The following is an 8,494-nucleotide window of genomic DNA, read 5'->3' as shown; positions in this document are numbered from 1 at the left end:
GCGCCATCAGTTCGTTGATTTAGATATTTTTCTTTTTTAAGTGACATGGCTAAAAAAATCACCATGACATCAATAACATGCTAGTTATATGGTTGCATGGGATCGGACCATGCTGAGCTACATCATGAGCAAAGATGTGCGCCAACACATTGGTATGTTATTGTGGCAAAATAAGAATATGTGCGAGTTCCAAATGTCAAAATTGAAGTAAGTTAGAAGCCTAATAATAGAAATATAAAGTTTTGTTTAGATGAATTTTATCCAAAAGAATATACAAATATTATGTTCTAAAGTTGGCCACATGAGCGAGCGAAGCCGTCACTACTCCCTCCAAGATTTTTTTAGTTGGTACTCCCAGTTTTCCCCACATCTTCAGATCATGCGATCGACCTTCCTCGTTTCCCTCGTCTCTCCCAAACCGCTAGCTAAGCGTTTTCCTCTTCCATCTGCTATTTCTCACCTCCCTCGCCTTTCTCCAAGGACCTCCCGGCTGTTGCCGCAACTAACCAGAGCCGGCGCCTAACTAGCCCACCACTCCTTGAACATGTTGCCAGAGCTGGCGCACGCCTACCGTAGATCCGGCAGCCTTGAGCTCCACCGTCACCAACAGCAGCGACAACCACATAGGCCAGATGGGATCTGGTGGCCTCAAAATGGTGGGACCCAGCAGTAGTGTTCGGCTATCAGATCCGGTGGAAGCTCATCTTGGGGCGACAACAGAGATAGCCGCGCTGATTCGGTATGTTCCTCTCTTGCAAGTTGCAACTCCGGCCAGTTCCCCTCCTCCTCTGGTTCTCATGTTTTATGTATTCATGTTAGGGACTTCAGGTTGTACGAACTATTTGCAGCTCACACGAGAGCCGACCTCGACTTTGACTACAGCCAGAGGTGAAGGATTGCGCAGGGTCGGCACCCCCGCATCAACAACCTAGACGTCCGTCTCCGACTTCATCGGCGAGCTCCAGCCGAATGACCAGAATTCTGTCTTCCTCTATGATGAGCTAGATGATGTCAAATGCACGACTACCAATGGTGGCCTCGTCGGTGGTGCCATCTTGGTAAGAATTTTTTGATGTGCATAGCTGGCATACATTCACTTGTAGGGTCTGTGTGAATGTCACTTACGATTTTTGTCCTCTGAACTCAGAAAATATTACTAGAATGTATGGTCATTTTGTTTGCTCAGGTTTGGCATTGTTCATGTGTTCTCTGTACTTAGATTTGTAAAGAGCATTCACATTTATGGGCCTTCCTTTTTTAGTCTTGGAGATGCACACTAGGAGATTGCTTGATTTAACTACATATGAAGAAAACAAAAGGTCAGGATCAGCTTGCTAACGTAAATGTCTTTTCAAATAGAAGTACATTAGCATTTGTGCTATCTTTTTTAGCCACTGTTAAATTATTTATGAAGCCCACAACTATTGTACAATATATAACATTATCTATGATTTAGTAGCAGGAAAAACTTGGCCTGTAGACACATGCATTGAAACCTATATGGTAATGTTAAATATTTATAACATAGTTAAACAGTGCTTTGACTATCAGAAATGTACTTCAAACATCCATACTATAGTATGGGAGCTTGTGCTTAGGCACCAGTTTTCTTGTGGCGCTAAGAGCATAGGGTTCCAGTTCACATTATGTATTCCCGCTAGGGATGGCACTTCTTTCATTTACCTCTTTTGTCATCTGCTTGTTCTTGTTAATTACATCTTGCTCCCATACATTCAATTACTTTGCATGCTAGATAACAATATTTTGCTACTTCAATTTATATTCACTTGGTTATGTCAACATTTAGAATAAAAGGATATAAATGTAGTAATGTTCCTTTTTTCTTTCCATGTATTAATTTTGAGATGGGAGTCGTCTTATGTGTTTCAACTTTTCCATTCATTTCCTAATCTGACAACTACTCTTATCAGTTCTTAGCGAGTGGGAAGCAACACCGGAGGCAGTCCGAGCCGTGAGAATGATCACGATATTAATGAGGATGTGGATGATATCTACTCCATGAGGAGATGATACATATAGCGATGAACGTTTTGACCCTTATAGTGATGAGAATTATGATCGCTATAGTGATGATGGTGGCGAGTCGAACGAGCTGCATAGTCATGCAACAAAGTGAAGTTCCAAAAGTTACGACAATTTAGGTTATGAGAACTGTTCGGACATGTATGGAGTATTTTGTTTGGCATTATGATCTATGTATTCTGGATGAAACACATTAGGCTTTTGATGATCTATGTGTACGCACTTGGTCACAAGTCTTGGTAAATATAATACATGTTATTTGGTCATGTGTGATTGTGTATGTATTTGAAATGCCAAAAATTAAAAATATTGGCGTGCTGAATCACACTTTTATGTTATGCAACACCACTTGGGGAAAGCAATTCGTGAGGGGTTACTAATAGCCAATGACCGGGAATCAGTAATCATATTAACCAACGGTTTGACATTCCCCTTGTTCATTAATTATCCCGATGGGTCAAATAAACCGTTGGCTATTACAAAAACCGACAGGAAGCAAGCACCGTCGGAAATTAAATAACCGACGAGGGACCTTCGGCTATGAGTTTCGTCAAGTAATTTGAGTAGTATGCTGGCCAAAATATGGTCGACGGCTCACCGTCGGCTTTATAACCGCTGGCCATGAAATTATCCGACGGTACCATCGGTTATTAGTGCAATGGTCGACGAAGAATAGCCGACGGGAGATGGCTGACGGTGTACCGTCGATTATAACTTTAGTTGACGGTGAGCTTAAATAATCGACGTTAATTGCACCCTCGGTTATAATGGGATATCTAGTAGTGACTCAAAACCTGGAGACATTTTCTTATTGGAAATCATTGTGATGTGTACATGGATCATAAGAGTTTGAAGTATATTTTCACACAGAAGAAGTTGAATCTCAGGCAAAGGAGATGGTTGGAGATCATAAAGGATTTCGATATGAAGTTGCACTATCATCCAGGGAAGGCCAATGTCGTAGCAGACGCTTTGAGCCGGAAGAGTTATGCTAATACCTTAGTAATAGGAGGTTTGCCAAAGGAGTTAGCTGACGATCTCAGGGAACTATGTTTCAAGATTGTTCCTAGAGGTTTTTGTGCGGCGATGGAAGTTCAATCTACATTGTTGGGAAAGATTCGTGAAGCTCAGAAGGATGACAAGGAAATTGCTGAAATAAAAGAGAAGATGAGTGAAGGAAAAGCCAAAGGTTTTCGTGAGGACGAGCATGACACCTTGTGGTATGAGGACCGTGTTTACGTGCCCAATAATGCGGAGATCAGGAAGTTGATACTTCAGGAGGCTCACGACTCGCCATACTCGATACACCCTGGAAACACCAAGATGTATTTCGATTTGAAGGAGCGTTTCTGGTGGACAGGTGTGAACGACATTGCCGAGTATGTAGCCGTATGTGATGTATGTCGGAGAGTGAAGGCTGAACATCAGAAGCTAGCAGGATTACTGCAGCCTATGCCGATACCCGAATGGAAGTGGGATAAGCTTGGCATGGATTTTATCACCGGATTACCCAGGACCCGATCGGGATACGATTCTATCTAGGTAGTAGTGGATCGCTTGACCAAACAGGCTCACTTTATCCCAGCGAAAACCACCTATACTAGTGCGAAGTTGGCCAAGATATACATGACCAGGATCGTATGTCTGCATGGAGTTCCGAGGACTATTGTATCAGATAGAGGAACACAGTTTACTTCAAAGTTTTGGCACCAGCTGCACCAGACTTTGGGTACCAGGCTAGAGTTCAGTACAACTTTTCATCCACAGACTGATGGACAGTCTGAGAGAGTCAATCAGATTCTGGAGGACATGTTGAGAGCTTGTGAGCTAGATTATGGATCTAGCTGGGATGATAATTTGCCCTACACGGAGTTCTCATACAACAACAGCTACCAAGCTAGTTTGAAGATGGCACCTTTTGAAGCCTTGTATGGAAGGAGGTGCAGAACACCATTGATGTGGGATGAAGTTGGAGACTGTCAGTTGTTTGGACCGGATTTGATTAAAGAGTCAGAAGAGAAGGTTAAGATGATTCGAGATAGACTGAAGGTAGCTTAGTCCAGGCAGAAGAGTTATGTAGATTCAAAATGTAAGGAGGTAGTCTATGAAATCGGAGACAGAGCATATCTCCGTGTGTCACCACTACGAGGAGTTAAACGTTTTGGAGTTAAGGGAAAGTTAGCCCCGAGATTTGTAGGACCGTATAGTATTTTGGAATGCATGGAAGAGGTTGCCTACAAGATGGAGTTACCCGAAGGACTGTTAGGAGTTCATGATGTGTTTCACGTTTCCCAGTTGAAGAAGTGCCATGCAGAGATGGCCAATATACCCCTGAGAGATACAGTACCCCTGGAAGCAATTCGGTTATATAGTGATTTGACATATGAGGAGAAACCTGCTAAGATTCTCGAGGTTGCCAGCCGAGTTTCTCGCAGCAAGGTTATCAAGTTTTGCAAAGTTCAGTGGAGCCACCATACCGAGGATGAAGCCACCTGGGAACGAGAGGATGATCTACGCAAAGACCACCCACACCTATTTTCTAGCCAACCCGAATCTCAAGGACGAGATTCATCTTAAGGGGGGTAGGATTGTAACATCCCAAATTTTCAATTTGGAATGTTATACATAGGTCATTCATGCATATCATATTCGTTCGTTTCGCGATCCTCGAAATTCTAAGCAACTCAAGGACCCACGGAGAGAGTTGGGGATTTCACGTTTCTCTTATTTGAATATTTATCAAATATCAAAACAAGGATCACTTTGGTTTTAATTGTTTTTCTCTCCGAAAATATTTCATATTAAAATATATGAGAGGAGATAATATGAATTCTCCAAAATAAAAGGAATATTGGAGGAAAAATATTAAATCAAATAAACAATTTTATTTGGATTTTATTGCTATTTTATTTGAATTAGAAAAAATACATTTTCCAAAAATTGCATTTTAGGCCAAGAAAATGTTCACTTTGTTCTAAATATTCTATTTAGATGGTGAAAATTTGTTTTGGTATTTTTAGTTTTTATTTTATTTTCTAGGATTTTATTTCGGCAAAATCAGTTTTTTTATTTAAAAAGTTGCTTCGGACCGACTGGCCCGAAAGCCCAGCCGGCCCACGCGTTGCGTCACCCCGACCACGAGCGGGAGTCCACCGCTCGTATGCCGTCGCGTCATGGCCGACTCCACCGCACCCCGCCACCTTGCCCCTCCCCCACGCCACCCCCCCTCCCCTCTTAAATACCACTCCCCCTTGCCCCACATCGCCGCGCTGCGCCACCGTTGAAGCAGCCGCGCCGCCGCCGCCTTCTACCACCACCGCCGCGCCACTCCGCCGCCACCGTGCCGCTTCACCACCGCCCCGCCGGAGCTGCCGCTCGCCGGATCCGCCGCCGCCAGTCTTTTCCGGCTAAACGGTAGAACCGTTCGGTTTTTTTATAAAACCCTAGATTCGTTTTTTAAGAATCGGTTCGGTTTTTCTCGGTTTAGCTGTTTAGCGGACGTTCATCCGTACGTTCGTTTTAATGAACGCGGTTCGTCAGTTAGCCGCAGACAGCGAACATTCATTCGTTAGCTTGTTCATTTCATTTTATTTTCCAGGGTTTGTACACGATTAATTTTGATCGAGATTTCTGTTTAACCATCTTTTCGCTCGTTTATCCAAATCAGGTGAAACAAGCGCCTAGATTTTCGTCTCGAAGCCCTCTTTCTGTTTAACCAACTTGAACAAGATTTTGGTACTGTAAAATTTGACTTTAGTACAGATTAGTATACGGATCTTGTTTCTTTCGTAGTTTGAGTTTCGTTGCTCCATTTGATTTGATTCTTTTTGCAAACTGGAGTTCTTCAGTTGAACTTTCTGGTTAGATCTTCCTATTTGAGCTTTACCCGTGCATCTTTGCTTGATTGATTATGTATGTTATTGTTTGTTTACGATAGAATTCCCAGAGTGCGAAGCGTGCTACTACAAGTCACTAGGTTTTGCAGATCGTCAACAAGGCAAGTAACACATTGATCATACTCTTTTCATACCCAGTTTTTATGCATTAGTTGCAAGCCCTCAAACACTGCATGATTAGGATGTGATTAACTTGTGGGTTTTGGGAAGTAGTTGATGAGGTAGAACCTATGGCCCTTTTATTATCAAACGCTTGGGAGTTACATGTACGCTATGCTTATATTGCCATGCTATGCTCATAGACGTGGATTGGGTTTGAGTGTATCCATGACAGATGTGAGATTGTTAATTAATGGTTAACTTAAGGTGGCTACTTAAATACACATCTGGGTGTATTGGTTGCGAGCACCTGGAGAATCCAGTGTTGTCCTGGGATATCCCGGAGTAACCGTGTGATCATCCTATGGTTCGCCACCCAGGCTCAAAGGGATCATAAGATTATTCATGCTAGAAACTTCCGTTTGCAGCCACAAGCTATTATGGGCTCTAGCATAGTTGAGTAAGTTGCATGACCTCTTCCAGTGGTAGGCTAGCAGATGTAGGGGATGTAGGTTGGTACTGTCTACCCAGGGTTAGAGTTAATGCTTCTGAAAGACTGTTTCTCGGTCATCCGTCTCTCAAACACCATGTAGTGCGAGAAATCCAATGGAGGAGATTGAGTATTGTGTGGAAAAGTGCGCAAACCTCTGCAGAGTGTAAAAACTAATCATGGTTAGCCGTGTCCCCGGTTATGGACATCTTGAGTATCTAGTACTTGAATTATTGATTTGATCTCATCACTCTAAATTGAATTGTTGGGCTGATAATGAATACATTAATTGGGAATGAGTTGGGGGAACCTTCTCAATGATGTTTCAACCACCATGTTAGTTAAATAAAATGTATTCCTTTGTTGTAGGGAAAAATTGGCTTCTCGCAAAAACAATATAGCCTTAGAGCCTCCACCAGCCATATATGCATTGTAGTGATAACATTTAACTGTTCATTACTCTACTGTGTTATATTGCCAGCATATTCCATGTGCTGACCCATTTTCGGGCTGCAACGTATCATGTTGCAGACTTTTCAGACGAGGAGTAAGGTGCGCTAGGTTGCTTGTCATGCACTCAGCTATGCCATTGGAGTTGATGGACTCATTTCATCTTCCCAGCCTTCCGCTGTTATTTATCTAGATGGCCTTAAGCCATATTTATTGTAATAAGTTCTCTTTTGAGACATTCGATGTAATAAGTGTGTGATTGCTACTCTGTTATAAATCCTTCGAGTACTGTGTGTGTCAGCATTACCGATCCAGGGGTGACACTGAAGGACAGAGACTTGACCGTCTGAGGTCGGGTCACAACACTCATCTAGGACACCACCAAGGTGGAGCTGGACTACATCGCCACTAGGGCGGCATAGGCGGCGCTCGCTAGGGAGGCCAGCAGTGCTGACGGCGTGGAGGATGCGGTCGACGCGACCGCGGAGGAGAGGGAGCTCTCCAAGTGGGCGGAGTCTGCCAGGAAAGCCAGTGGTGCTGGTGATGAGGCTCCCCTCATGGAAGACGTGGGCGATGAGTCGTCCGAAAAGGAGGTCGATGTGAACTATCCCTCGGCCGCGGGAACGCGGCGCGTCCTGCGGCGAGCTTCCTCTGGCAAGCCGGTCCAACCCAGCAGGATCACGCAGCGGCAGTCGGCCTAGGGGCATCCCGTGCATGAGACAAGGGCAATGAAGGCCGCGACAGCTAAGAAGGAGGTGAAGGCCGCGGTGGCGAAGAGGACAGCAACTGCTTCTTCCTCGTCCAAGCGGCACCGGACCCCGTCCCCTTCTCCTCCTCCTTCGGACGGCACCCTGGAGGCCGAGTTCGAACTTGGGTCCTTCAGCCCGGCAAGGAAGAGGAAACTAGCGGAGGAGGAGGTGGAGGACGAGTAAGTATTCTGGCCCCCATCACATCCTAACCTTATGCCTGTGGTATCTTCCTTTGATTTGGTGTCATCTTCAAGGGGGCACAGAGACGCTGGCGCAGAGGGTGGCGAAGAGGGCCAAGGCCTCAGCGGGCGACAAGCCCCTGGCCGGTACTCCGCATACGCCGCTGTTGGTGGAGAGCAGCCTGGACAGCAGCCCCTGACGCAGCCCTCGCTTCAGCCCCTAGCATGAGTCCGCCACTCACTCCTTCACTGATGAGCCTTGGGGTGTGAATCTTTGATGTTGACCTTGCCGGGTTTGCAGGAGGAGAACGACAGCAGGAGGAGCCGCCGAGGGCCACCCCCAACACGCCGGCCCCCTCGACTATGGCACCTAGAGGGGCGTCCCCGGCAAGGGCATCGACCACCGAGCACACACATGTGGAGGAGGGAGCGAGCTTTGGTGCTGGTAGTTCTGCCCTGGCAACGAAAGTAGGCGGGGAAGGCGCCACTTCTTCCCAGCATGGTGCGGGTAAGTGGTTTGCTTCTCGTCCCTGTTCCTTCTTCATCTTTTTGAATCTTGGTCTTGGCTCCATCTCATTCCCCTTCTTG

At 45.3% G+C, this 8,494-nt stretch overlaps 1 long non-coding RNA gene across 1 annotated transcript; it reads left to right on the top strand.

The window, feature by feature from the left end:
* The first annotated feature begins 409 nt into the window (after positions 1-409).
* LOC147959740 (uncharacterized) lies at positions 410-2,276 on the top strand. The gene is made up of 3 exons (XR_015612258.1): positions 410-739; positions 829-1,058; positions 1,932-2,276. It is a non-coding gene; the product is annotated as an uncharacterized LOC147959740 (long non-coding RNA).
* Positions 2,277-8,494: the final 6,218 nt, after the last annotated feature.

The sequence above is a fragment of the Triticum urartu genome, chromosome 7A (genome assembly GCF_056163025.1).
Source record: "Triticum urartu cultivar PI428250 chromosome 7A, HENAU_Tu73, whole genome shotgun sequence".
In the NCBI taxonomy this organism is placed as follows: domain Eukaryota; kingdom Viridiplantae; phylum Streptophyta; class Magnoliopsida; order Poales; family Poaceae; genus Triticum; species Triticum urartu.
The sequence above is the reverse complement of the archived record's forward strand: the minus strand, read 5'-3'. Positions and strand labels throughout refer to the sequence as shown.